The sequence below is a fragment of the Mycteria americana genome (genome assembly GCF_035582795.1).
Source record: "Mycteria americana isolate JAX WOST 10 ecotype Jacksonville Zoo and Gardens chromosome Z unlocalized genomic scaffold, USCA_MyAme_1.0 Scaffold_18, whole genome shotgun sequence".
In the NCBI taxonomy this organism is placed as follows: Eukaryota; Metazoa; Chordata; class Aves; order Ciconiiformes; family Ciconiidae; genus Mycteria; species Mycteria americana.
Genome location: NW_027445436.1, coordinates 750,596 through 763,731, shown reverse-complemented (window position 1 = coordinate 763,731; position 13,136 = coordinate 750,596). Strand labels below are relative to the sequence as shown.

The 13,136-nt window shown below is 44.9% G+C and overlaps 1 long non-coding RNA gene and 1 pseudogene across 2 annotated transcripts in view; both read left to right on the top strand.

Moving 5' to 3' along the window:
- The window catches only part of LOC142402955 (uncharacterized), a 904,242-nt gene that overhangs the window by 269,677 nt on the left and 621,429 nt on the right, over positions 1-13,136 (top strand). The gene's annotated exons all lie outside the window — the stretch shown is intronic.
- Positions 1,444-12,299, top strand: LOC142402868 (F-box only protein 4-like; annotated as a pseudogene).

Here is a 13,136-nt window from a genome sequence, read left to right as displayed (position 1 = left end):
GCTGGTATAGTGTTGTGTTTTGGATTTTAGTATGAGAATAATGTTGATAACACACTGATGTTTTGGCTGTTGCTAAGTGGTGTTTACACTGGTCAAGGACTTTTCAGCTTCCCATGCTCTGCCAGGTGCAGAAGAAGCTGGGAGGGGCCACAGCCAGGACAGTTGACCCAAACTGCCCAAAGGGCTATTCCATACGATATGACGTCATGCCCAGTATATAAAGCTGGGGGGAGTTGGCCAGGGGGTAGCGATCACTGCTCGGGGACTGGCTGGGCGTTGGTCGATGGGTGGTGAGCGGTTGTATCACTTGTTTTTTCCTGGGTTTCCTCTCTCTCTCTCTTGTTGTTTTCCTTCTCATTACAATTTATTATTATTATTATTATTTTGTTCCAATTATTAAACTCTTCTTATCTCAACCCACGAGTGTGGAAGAATGGTTAAGTGAAAAAGGACATGACTTGATTGATGTGAGCAATCCAGCCTTTGATGGGGCCTGGGAGCCAGAGATCAAGGTGAAATTCCCTTGAGAACAGCAGAAGGAGTACTTGGTAAAGCAAGATAAGCGGGACTAAGTCTGGGAAAGTGCTGATAAACCCCCCTCTGTGAACAGTGCGTGAACGGCAACTTTGTACCAATCATATAACTGTTTTAAGCGCGTGGACAAGTATAGTTATCCAATAGAATAGTCGCTGTTAGCGCGTGCTTTGCTTAGCTTCTATATAAACCTGTCAAGTAATCTGAATAAACGAGAACGACCATACTCATATTGAGATTCATCGTTACTCCGGGTCCGTCTCCCACTCCGACACACGAGTTTTCTTTCTTTTGCTCTTCCGATTCTCTTCCCCCATCCAACCGGGGGGGGAGGGTGAGGGAGCGGCTATGTGGTACTTAATTGCTGACTGGGGCTAAACCACGACAGTCCTTTTTGGTGCCCAACGTGGGGCTCAAAGGGTTTGAGATAATAACAGATTAACCAGAGCGTATTAAGGAATTTAGATCTGTTAGTAGTTGTGGGCCACGATATCGATTCATCTCTTCTCGATATTGGTTTACCTGATCTGCACCATGCTCATTTTTTTGCTGTACATGTTAAAGATTGGTGTTAGTTTTTGCAGTTTGCTGTGCTCTGCAGGGATCCCTTTCTAGGGAAGGGGGCATTGACAAAGCGATTGGAAAAGGGGCACAAGCCCTCAGCCTCTGGAGGCAACTCCTGTCAGCTATGAAGGAAAGATATCCCTTCAAGGAAGATGTTATATATCGCCCCGGGAAATGGACCACCATGGAGAGAGGTATCCAGTACCTGAGGGAATTAGCTGTGCAGGAGGTGACTTATGGTGACCTGGATGATGAGCGGTCACCCAAAGATCCAGATGAGGTCCAGTGCACACACCCATGTGGTGGAAGTTGGTACGGAATGCACCATCGGCGTTTCCCAACTCAATGGCAATATTGACCTGGAAAGACGGAGACGGTCCAACAGTGGATGAAGCTGCTAGCCAACTGCGGGAATACGAAGAAAGTCTCTCTTCCTCCCTTGTCTCGGCTGTGGAGAAACTGTCCCGGAAGGTCCAGTGACTCGAAGAAGATAGTTCCTACTTTCCACCTGTACAGACCAGTATCTCAGCTATTAGGAGTCAGCATCCCTCTGCTCAAGAGAGAGGATATAGAGGGTACACAACACGGGGCACCCTATGGTTTTACTTGCGTGACCACGGAGAGGACATGAGGAAGTGGGATGGAAAACCTACCTCAACCCTAGAGGCACGGGTACGTGAGTTGCAAGGAAAAACAATCACCCAAGGGGGTTCTTCCAGGAAAACTGCTGCTCCGGTTTCCAGTGGACAGTTCCCCAGACAGAGGAAAAGGGCTGATCTTACCCCTGATTTTAATGAAGGAGCTCCTGACTGGTATTTACAAGAAATGGGTAATGAATATTATGACCAGGACTAGGGGGGCCCTGCCTCCAGCCAGGTGGAGGAAAGGGACAACCAGGTTTACTGGACTGTGTGGATTCGATGGCCTGGCACATCAGATCCACAGGAGTATAAGGCTCTAGTAGACACCGGTGCACAGTGTACCCTAATGCCATCAAGCTATACAGGGGCAGAACCCATCTGTATTTCTGGAGTGACAGGGGGATCCCAACAGCTGACTGTATCGGAGACCAAAGTGAGCCTAACCGGGAATGAGTGGCAGAAGCCCCCCATTGTGACTGGCCCAGAGGCTCCGTGCATCCTTGGCACAGACTACCTCAGGAGAGGGTATTTCAAGGACCCAAAAGGGTACCGGTGGGCTTTTGGTATAGCTGCCTTGGAGACGGAGGAAATTAAACAGCTGTCTACCTTGCCTGGTCTCTCAGAGGACCCTTCTGTTGTGGGTTTCTGAGGGTCAAAGAACAACAGGTGCCAGTTGCTACCACAACGGTGCACCGGAGGCAATATCGCACAAACCGAGACTCCCTGATTCCCATCCATAAGCTGATTCGTCGACTGGAGAGCCAAGGAGTGATCAGTAAGACTCATTCACCTTTTAACAGTCCCATATGGCCAGTGCGAAAGTCTAATGGAGAGTGGAGACTAACAGTAGACTATCGTGGCCTGAATGAAGTCACACCTCCACTGAGTGCTGCCGTGCCAGACATGTTGGAACTTCAATACGAACTGGAGTCAAAATCAGCCAAGCAGTATGCTACAACTGATATCGCTACTGCGTTCTTCTCGATCCCTTTGGCAGCAGAGTGCAGGCCACAGTTTGCTTTCACTTGGAGGGGCGTTCAGTACACTTGGAATCGACTGCCCCAGGGGAGGAAACGCAGCCCTACCATTTGCCATGGACTGATCCAGATGGCACTGGGACAGGCTGAATCACAGAATCACAGAATCGTGTAGGTTGGAAAAGACCTTTAAGATCATCGAGTCCAACCGTGAACCTAACACTACCAACACCACCACTATACCATGTCCCTAAGCACCTCATTCAAATGTCTTTTAAATACCTCCAGGGACGGTGCCTCAACCACTTCCCTGGGCAGCCTGTTCCAATGCTTGACAGCCCTTTCAGTGAAGTAAAATTTCCTAATATCCAGTCTAAACCTCCCCTGGCCCAACTTGAGGCCATTTCCGCTCGTCCGATGGCTTGTTACTTGGGAGAAGAGACTGACGCCCACCTCGCTAAAACCTCCTTTCAGGTAGTTGTAGAGAGCAATAAGGTCTCCCCTCAGCCTCCTTTTCTCTGGGCTAAACAACCCCAGTTCCCTCAGCCACTCCTCATAAGACTTGTGCTCTAGACCCTTCACCAGCTTCATTGCCCTTCTCTGGACATGTTCCAGCACCTCAATGTTTCTCTTGTAGTGAGGGGCCCAAAACTGAACACAGTATTCGAGGTGCAGCCTCACCAGTGCCAACTACAGGGGCACAATCACTTCCCTAGTCCTGCTGGCCACGCTATTTTTGATACAAGCCAGGATGCCATGGGCTTTCTTGGCAGCCTGGGCACACTGCTGGCTCATATTCAGGCGGCTGTCAACCAACACGCCCAGGTCCTTCTCTGCCTGGCAGCTTTCCAGCCACTCTTCCCCAAGCCTGTAGCGTTGCATGGGGTTGTTGTGGCCCAAGTGCAGGACCTTGCACTTAGCCTTGTTGAACCTCATACAATTGGCCTTGGCCCATTGATCCAGCCTGTCCAGGTCACTCTGCAGAGCCTTCCTACCCTCAAGCAGATCAACACTCCCACACAACTTGGTGTCGTCTGCAAACTTACTGAGGGTGCACTCAATCCCTTCATCCAGATCATTGATAAAGATATTAAACAGAACTGGCCCCAACACAGAGCCCTGGTGGACACCACTTGTGACCGGCCGCCAACTGGAGTAAATTCCATTCACCACCACTCTTTGGGCCCGGCCATCCAGCCAGTTCTTTACCCAGTGAAGAGTACACCCATCCAAGCCATGAGCAGCCAGTTTCTCCAGGAGAATGCTGTGGGAAACCATGTCAAAGGCTTTGCTGAAGTCTAGATAGACAACATCCACAGCCTTCCCCTCATCCATTAGGTGGGTCACCTTGTTGTAGAAGGAGATCAGGTTGGTCAAGCAGGACCTGCCTTTCCTGAACCCATGCTGGCTGGGCTTGATCCCTTGGTTGTCCTCTACGTGTCATGTGATGGCACTCAGGATGATCTGCTCCATCAGCTTCCCCGGTACCGAGGTCAGGCTGACAGGCCTGTAGTTCCCCAAAGGGAAATAGACAGGCCTGTTCTGAAGCTCCAGAACATCTGCAATACGTTGATGACATTATCGTGTGGGGCAATACAGCAGAGGAAGTTTTTGAGATAGGGAAGAAAATAGTCCAGATTCTCCTGAAAGCCGGTTTTGCCATAAAACAAAGTAAGGTCAAGGGACCTGCACAGGAGATCCAGTTTTTAGGAATAAAATGGCAAGATGGACGTCGTCAGATCCCAATGCATGTGATTAACAAAATAACAGCCATGTCTCCACCAACTAGCAGAAAGGAAACATGAGCTTTCTTAGGCGTTGTGGGTTTTTGGAGGATGCATATTCCAAATTACAGTCTGATCGTAAGCCCTCTCTGTCAAGTGACCTGGAAGAAGAACGATTTCAAATGGGGCCCTGAGCAACAACAAGCCTTTGAGCAAATTAAACGGGAGATAGTCCATGCAGTAGCCCTTGGGCCAGTCCGGGCAGGGCAAGATGTAAAGAATGTGCTCTACACCGCAGCCGGGGAGAATGGCCCTACCTGGACCCTCCGGCAGAAAGCACCAGGGGAGACTCGAGGTTGACCCTTAGGGTTTTGGAGTCGGGGATACAGAGGATCTGAGGCCCACTGTTCTCCACCTGAAAAAGAGATATTGGCAGCATATGAAGGGGTTTGAGCTGCTTTGGAAGTGGTTGGTACTGAAGCACAGCTCTTCCTGGCACCCCGACTGCTGGTGCTGGGCTGGATGTTCAAAGGGAGGGTCCCCTCTACACATCATGCAACTGATGCTATGTGGAGTAAGTGGGTCGCACTGATCACACAACGGGCTCGAATAGGAAACCCCAATCGCCCAGGGATCTTGGAAGTAATCATGGACTGGCCAGAAGGCAAAGGTTTCGGAATATCACCAGAGGAGGAGGTGACGCGTGCTGAGGAGGCCCCACTGTACAATAAACTACCAGAAAATGAGAAGCAATATGCCCTGTTCACTGATGGGTCCTGTCGTATTATAGGAAAGCATCAGAGATGGAAAGCTGCTGTATGGAGTCCTATACGACAAGTGGTAGAAACTGCTGAAGGAGAAGGGGAATCGAGCCAATTTGCAGAAGTAAAGGCCATCCAGCTGGCTTTAGACATTGCTGAATGAGAAAAGTGGCCAGTGCTCGATCTCTATACTGACTCATGGATGGTGGCCAATGCCCTGTGGGGGTGGTTACAGCAACGGAAGCAGAACAATTGGCAGCACAGAGGCAAACCCATCTGGGCTGCCGCATTGTGGCAAGATATTGCTGCCAGGGTAGAGAACCTGGTTGTGAAAGTACATCACGTAGATGCTCATGTACCCAAGAGTCAGGCCACTGAGGAACATCAAAACAAGCAGCAGGTGGATCAGGCTGCTAAGATTGAAGTGGCTCAAGTGGATCTGGACTGGCAACCTAAGGGTGAATTATTTATAGCTTGGTGGGCCCATGACACCTCAGGCCATCAAGGAAGAGATGCAACATATAGATGGGCGCGTGATCGAGGGGTGGACTTGACCATGGACACTATTGCACAGGTTATCCAGGAATGTGAAACATGCGCTGCAATCAAACAAGTGAAGCGGTTAAAGCCTCTGTGGTATGGAGGGCGATGGCTGAAATATAAATATGGGGAGGCCTGGGCAGATCGATTATATCACGCTCCTACAAACCCACCAAGGCAAGCGCCATGTGCTTACAATGGTGGAAGCAACCACCGGATGGCTGGAAACATATCCTGTACCCCATGCCACCGCCCGGAACACTATCCTGGGCCTTGAAAAGCAAGTCCTATGGCCACATGGCACCCCAGAGACAATTGAGTCAGACAACGGGTCTCATTTCCGAAACAACCTCATAGACACCTGGGCCATAGAGCATGGCATTGAGTGGGTATATCACATCCCCTATCATGCACCAGCCTCTGGGAAAATCAAACGATACAACGGACTGTTAAAGACTACACTGAGAGCAATGGGTGGTGGGACATTCAAACACTGGGATACACATTTAGCAAAGGCCACCTGGTTAGTCAACACTAGGGGATCTGTCAATCGAGCTGGCCCTGCCCAATCAAAACTTTTACGCACTGTAGAAGGGGATAAGGTCCCTGTAGTACACATAAAAAAACATGCTGGGGAAGGCAGTCTGGGTTACTCCTGCCTCAGGCAAAGGCAAGCCAATTTGTGGGATTGCTTTTGCTCAAGGACCCGGGTGCACTTGGTGGGTAATGCGAGAGGATGGGGAAGTCCGATGTGTACCTCAAGGGGATTTGATTTTGGGTGAGAATAGCCAGTGAACTGAATGGTATGATGTTAACTGCTATATAATACTGTGTGTCATCACTTTTTCAATAAGGATCACCCAGATTAATGAAGAATGAACTTCAACGAAAGGAAGCAAAGTGCAGTGGTGATGGAACTAGAACTAGCTTCAGCATGCAACAATCCAACACCACAGACCATCTCTTATGCCCTGAAGGACTGTTATGACGGATGGAGCCCAAAGCCATGGACTAAATGAACTTAATTGTATTAGAAGGTGTAGAACCTGGGCATGACATAAATGGTATAGAATAAGGGGTGGATACTGTCCTGGTTTCAGCTGGGATAGAGTTGATTTCCTTCCTAGTAGCTGGTATAGTGCTGTGTTTTGGGTTTTAGTATGAAAATAATGTTGATAACACACTGATGTTTTGGCTGTTGCTAAGTGGTGTTTACACTGGTCAAGGACTTTTTTTTCAGCTCCCCGTGCTCTGCCAGGTGCCCAAGAAGTTGGGAGGGGACACAGCCAGGATAGTTGATCCAAACTGACCAAAGGGCTATTCCATACCATATGATGTCATGCTCAGCATATAAAGCTGGGGAAGCAGAAGGAAGGGGGGGACATTCGGAGTGATGGCGTTTGTCTTCCCAAGTAACCATTACACGTGATGGAGCCCTGCTTTCCTGGAGATGGCTGAACACCTGCCTGCCCATGGGAAGGAGTGAATGAATTCCTTGCTTCGCTTTGCTCGCGCGCGCGGCTTTTGCTTTCCCTATTAAACTGTCCTTCTGTCCTTATCTCAACCCACGAGTGTTCTCACTTTTACTCTTCCGATTCTCTTCCCCATCCCACTTGCGGGGTGGGGGTGGGGGGGTGGGGGGGAGTGAGTGAGCGGCTGTGTGGTGCTTAGTTGCCGTCTGGGGCTCAACCACGACAACAGACTACAGCCTTTTCTATGCCAGTTTCAGCTAATAGATGCAAGTCTAGCTCCTCTCTGACTTAGGTTTCTAGGTTCTAGTCTACGTATCAAAACCATGGAAATGCCCCCTTGTTTTCTTTTAATACTATTTAATTGATTTTGATTAAATTAATAGTCTGATCAATTTAGAGCATGTATAAAATTTCATCATGAAATAGTAAATATGCTACCCCTAACAGCAACACCTAGGCTTGGATATATCCATTTATAGCATCACTGGAATTTTCAGCCTGCCACTTAGTTGTATTCAGTAACCAAATAGCTGTAATCTCATATGTTCATTTTTTCCCTGTAGGAATTGGATCAGGAGTCAGTTTTCAGTTTAATAACAATCAAAAATTCAATATTCTGACATTGTATTCAACCACCAGGTAAGATTTGTTCTCCACAAAAATACAGTTTCTCAGTTATTTCATACTTTTCCTCATGGTTTTGTGATATGATTTTTATGTGTGTATTCACATGCATGGATATCCCTTATAAACTGAAGCTTCAATACATATTTTCACTTTTTCTTTCTTTCTCCAACTGCTGAATTTTCACATGGAAGTAATAAACCTTCTTTTCCAAACCATATACATAACAAATGTGTATGACAGATACATAATAGGTGCTTCTACCCCTCTTGATACCTTGATTGATTCCCTTTTGAAACACTATATAAACTCATCCTAGGGTGTATTTTCACCCCAGAAAAAAAGGGGGGGAATAAAACTGTTTTGCTGGCTTAGGCCATTTTCCTGTTCCTTTCCTGTGCTGCCTAGACTCTGTTTTTGCATTCTCTACTCAATTAATCTGACTACTGAAATATTTTAATATCTTTCAGTGTGGAAAGGTGGAGAACAATGGCAGAGCAAGCTGTTGTGAATAAGATGTTCTACAAATAGAACAGTATAGTAGGGAATCAGCAAGCTGTGCACTACGATGTAATAGCTCAAGTTAAAAAGGTGTGCAAAGGAGTTGATGGATTCATTATGTTGCTAATGCAGAAGCTCATAAAAGTAAGGAGTTTCTCTTTATTTTATTTATTTATATTTTGTGAATGATTGGAATGTTATAAAAGATTGTGAAGAATATGAAATACATCAAAATCCATGTTCTGATTCTTTCAAAATCTGCTTCATTAGTGCTATTTCTTTATGGCTTATCCAGTCGAAGAGGTCCCCTATCCTAGACGCTCTCCCTCATCTCCCTGTGAGGAGTTATGGCCCCTTTTGGTTACAGCTGATACTGACATGGCTGCTCTCTAAGCTAGATGTGGGAAATGATCTGGACTTAAAAAACAAAAACAAAAACAAAATAAAACAAACCCAAACAAACCCGGGGATGGGAAGGAGAAAAAGCCTGAAATATGTCAGTGGGGGTGTAATAACCTGGAAACAGAGCCTTCACCAGGAAAACTGCAGTAAAAGATGAATTAGCCCAAATCAGGATAGTCCTATAACAACGATAATCCAAACACCTATTATGGTAATTGTCTTTACATTCATCAACTTTAAATGGAGGGAAAGGGCTAGCACAGAAAAGAAGAGGGTAAAAAAAATGTGAGGGGATATACTAAGGAGAAAAATAGAGTTGGGAGGGAAGGTCTGCTGACTGTACAGTGTGTCAGTATTTCTTAATGGCTTGTTGCATGTTTGATCTCTGTGAGGTACTTGGAAAATGCTCTGAGGTTAAGGACTGGAATAGGCTGCCTGTAGAATGTATGGAGATCTTTAAATAACAGCTAAGTATGACATGAATATGGATGATCCAGCCTTGTGATAAGCAGAACTAGATAATTTGGCCATGCCCCTTCCAGCCCTGTGTTTCCTCACCTCTGAAATCTTAAATATTTGAAAAGTTAAAAAAAAAAAAAAAAAAAAATTCTCCTTGGGATTTGCACATATTTAATACTCGTATATTAAAAATTGTTGCCACGAGCATGATCGTCAAGAGGAACTGGCTCATTGGCAATGATCGATCCAGCTCTTGGGCCTCTGAACAGACCTCTGCTAGTTCTGTCTTGTGTCTCTCATGTCAGTGTGAAAAGAATTCCATGTGTTTATGTGGCACATCAGTTGCAACTAAATCTGCTCTGTCAGCCCTGGATGGTACTTACTTTTTAACCTTTATTTTCTATTTCTCTGTGGCTTAAATATAATTTAGGCTTATGGTAGTTCCTGAACTGTACCTACCTAAGCAAGTGTACAGCTTTCAACACTAGTATGTGATCTCTCCATAGTTTCTCTGGTCCTCTAAGATAAAGCATTAGACTAGCTGAACAGAGAGGAGATAAGTGGCTTGCACAGGAACACACAAGAAACTTCAGATGGAGCCAGAATGTAAGGAAGGATGAAATGCTAGTCTTAAAAGGAGTAAGGAAGCTTCAGTTAATTTAAATCTAAATTTCCTGAGTCGTAACCCAAGGCCTTAGCCACAAGGTGGATTTTTCTGCTGTTTTCAGGAGACTGTTAATTGTGACTTGCTTGACATGATGTATTGAGTTTTTGACAAATCAGTTTTTTGCCTAGCACTTGAGGTCCTGAACCCATTCTTTTATGCTTGTCAAGCACAGTATATATCAGTATAGCTCAGTAACACATAATTTATTTTTTGTGACGTGTAGCCAAAGGATAATACTTAATAAGTAAAAACAAAATCCTGATTTGAGTTTTCATAAGGAAAATGTTTGCAAGTGTTTTAAAAAACATACCATTTATAATAGCCACTTTATAATATGTTACAAAATCTGAGAAGTAATAATATGCCTTGAATTCTAAAGCTGGCAGCGTTTTTGCTCTAAGAGTTACGAGAAGAATTTTCAAGTAGATTCTCATTTGTAAAGTAAGTATAATGTTCCAGAATAGCTGATGGAGCAATTGAGATAAAATTCACCTCGATATCAAGAATGCAAGGCTTTCCTAATTGGTCTCATAATTCATTCTGTAAAGAATAGTGTTTTCTTTTTGTACCTTATTCTTAAGAAACCTTCTCTGTCTAAGGGACCTTTAAACCAGTGATAAAAATTTAGATTTGATATGAATATTTCTGACTTTAAGGATAAACATGGAGTGATGCTAAAATACTGTTAGATCCATTACCTGTTATCTGTAATACATTAGCTTTTTTTATTTTTACAGGTTGTCATGGTTTAGCCCCAGCTGGCAACTAAGCACCACGCAGCCGCTCGCTCGCTCCCCCTCGGTGGGATGGGGGAGAGAATTGGAAGAGCAAAAGTAAGAAAACTCATGGGTTGAGATAAAGACAGTTTAATAGGGAAAGCAAAAGCCGCGCACACAAGCAAAGCAAAGCAAGGAATTAATTCACTACTTCCCATGGGCAGGCAGGTGTTCAGCCATCCCCAGGAAAGCAGGGCTCCATCACGCGTAATGGTTACTTGGGAAGACAAACGCCATCACTCCGAATGTCCCCCCTTCCTTCTTCTTCCCCAGCTTTATATGCTGAGCATGATGTCATATGGTATGGAATAGCCCTTTGGTCAGTTTGGATCAACTCTCCTGGCTGTGTCCCCTCCCAGCTTCTTCTGCACCTGGCAGAGCAGGGGAAGCTGAAAAGTCCTTGACCAGTGCAGCAACAACTAAAACATCTCTGTATTATCAACACTGTTTTCAGCACAAATCCAAAACATAGCCCCATACCAGCCACTATAAAGAAAATTAACTCTATCTCAGCTGAAATCAGGACACAGGTGCAGGACGCCGTAGCTGCAACTTTAGCTGGATTGCTAAGTGGAATTGTGTGGCTTCTGGAAGAAACAGATTGTAAAAATGCACAGTAATGGAACTTGCTTTGTTTTACTGTATAGAGACTTTTGTGTTTTGCAGTTCAGATGAAGTGAGAATCTTGTCCTGACACAACAGTGTCAGAAAGGAGATTTAAAAGACAAATCTGCATATATTTTACTGCATATACTTTAATAATTAACATTCTTCCAACTATAGTCCTGAATTAGAAGTACAAGTAGGATTACCTGGATTCCAGCAGCTGATGAAGAAGTGATTTGGGGGGGCATCTGGGTGGGTTTTTTTTTTTTTTTTCTTTTAAGCTGGCACCTTTAGGGTGCAATCTTTTCTCAGTATATCTGATAATCTAATCTCTTCTGTAAATATACCTAACACTAGGTTAGTTTACCAGTACAGCCCTATGGCACGCATCACACATTTAGTAAATATATTCAGTGGAGATCTTGACAGTGACGGTTCCCAACCAAAGAAAATATACTGTACGTTGTACAGTAGTAGGTTGACAGAAAGACAATATCTCTTTCAAAAGAGTAAATTCTCCTGTATTTCTTTCCTGAAACAATGCCTAGACAAGAAATAGCATTTGCAGGAGAATTGTTGGCCCAGACCAAAATTCTTAGAAGCAAACAAACTACCCTGTATGACTTGGTTGTTTCTTGTTTGTAATTTGTTTATTAACCAGCTACAAAATACTTCAGCATCTTCTGCTTTCTGTTGCAGTGAAATTATTAGCTTAAACTGGACATACCTCTGATGCCATGAACAAATGTTAAATAGAATCCTTAGTATTTCAGGACATTTATCAAATACATAGGACCTATCAGTTACTCAAATACCCGTGGCCATTTGCAGGTGTGAAGTGTACTAGGCTTGAAATTTTCTACACAGTTGCAAATATTTTTATAAAAAGAGAACCAACATTTTAGAGCTGGAATTTTATTTTCCATATTGATATCTTTTGTGATAGTCCTAGTCTTCCACCTTTTAAATGTTTTTAAATTATTGGATGAATGTTCAGAAACATCCCTTGGCGTTTTAACCTATGCGTGTATTTGTTTTGTTCTGGGTTGGTTTGGTTTTGTTTTTTAATCTCTCTCTGTCGCGGATGGAGTGAGCGTGCACTTCACTCGTTAGAGAAAAGTAAAAAATATAGTTTATTGATACAGAATAGGGAGTTAACAAAGTTCAATGCGACAGTGTTTTAACAAGATTCGATGGCGAGGTGCACTTGATTATTTACTGCATAGAGGACAGGGTCAGACAAAACTGTCAGGAAGACCCTCCCGTTGAGTCATGAGGTTCGGAAAAGGATCCCCTTGCTTTCTAAACTCCTTCTCAGAGAGGAGTCTAGGTGCGGCTAGATCCAGTCCTAGTCCCAGACTTGGTCAACGGTTTATGTCTAAAGGATTATATATGTGCGCAATCAATCCTTTATATCACTTAGCTAAGATTTCAAAGTTTAGCATGCTATTAGTCACTTACCGAGGATCTGTTGCGGCAAGGAATCTCTCAACCTCGAGGAGTAACCTTGAGAGGCGTCCCTGCTCAAGGGGAGATCCTGGCGTGCAGCCCGTTGCCGTGCAGGAGAGCTCAACGGGCCCTGGGCTGTCCACTATTTAAGGAGTAAGATGATTGACTTATGGTCATATTTGCATATCAGCAAGAGGTTTAGATCCCTGCTTCAGGCAGCCCTTGGCTACTTTGTTGCTATTCGTCCTCAAGGTCCAGCATAAGCTGGATGCAGCTATCGGGATGACTCCCACTGATGGTTACTGCTTGTGCAGGGAGCGGGGGGGGGGGGGGGGGGGAGCACACTGCCACACTCTCTCTCCATGGAAATGCAATAATCTCACAAACAATTTTTTCTTGGTACCTATAGCCATAAATGGCTACATGGTGCACATTCAGC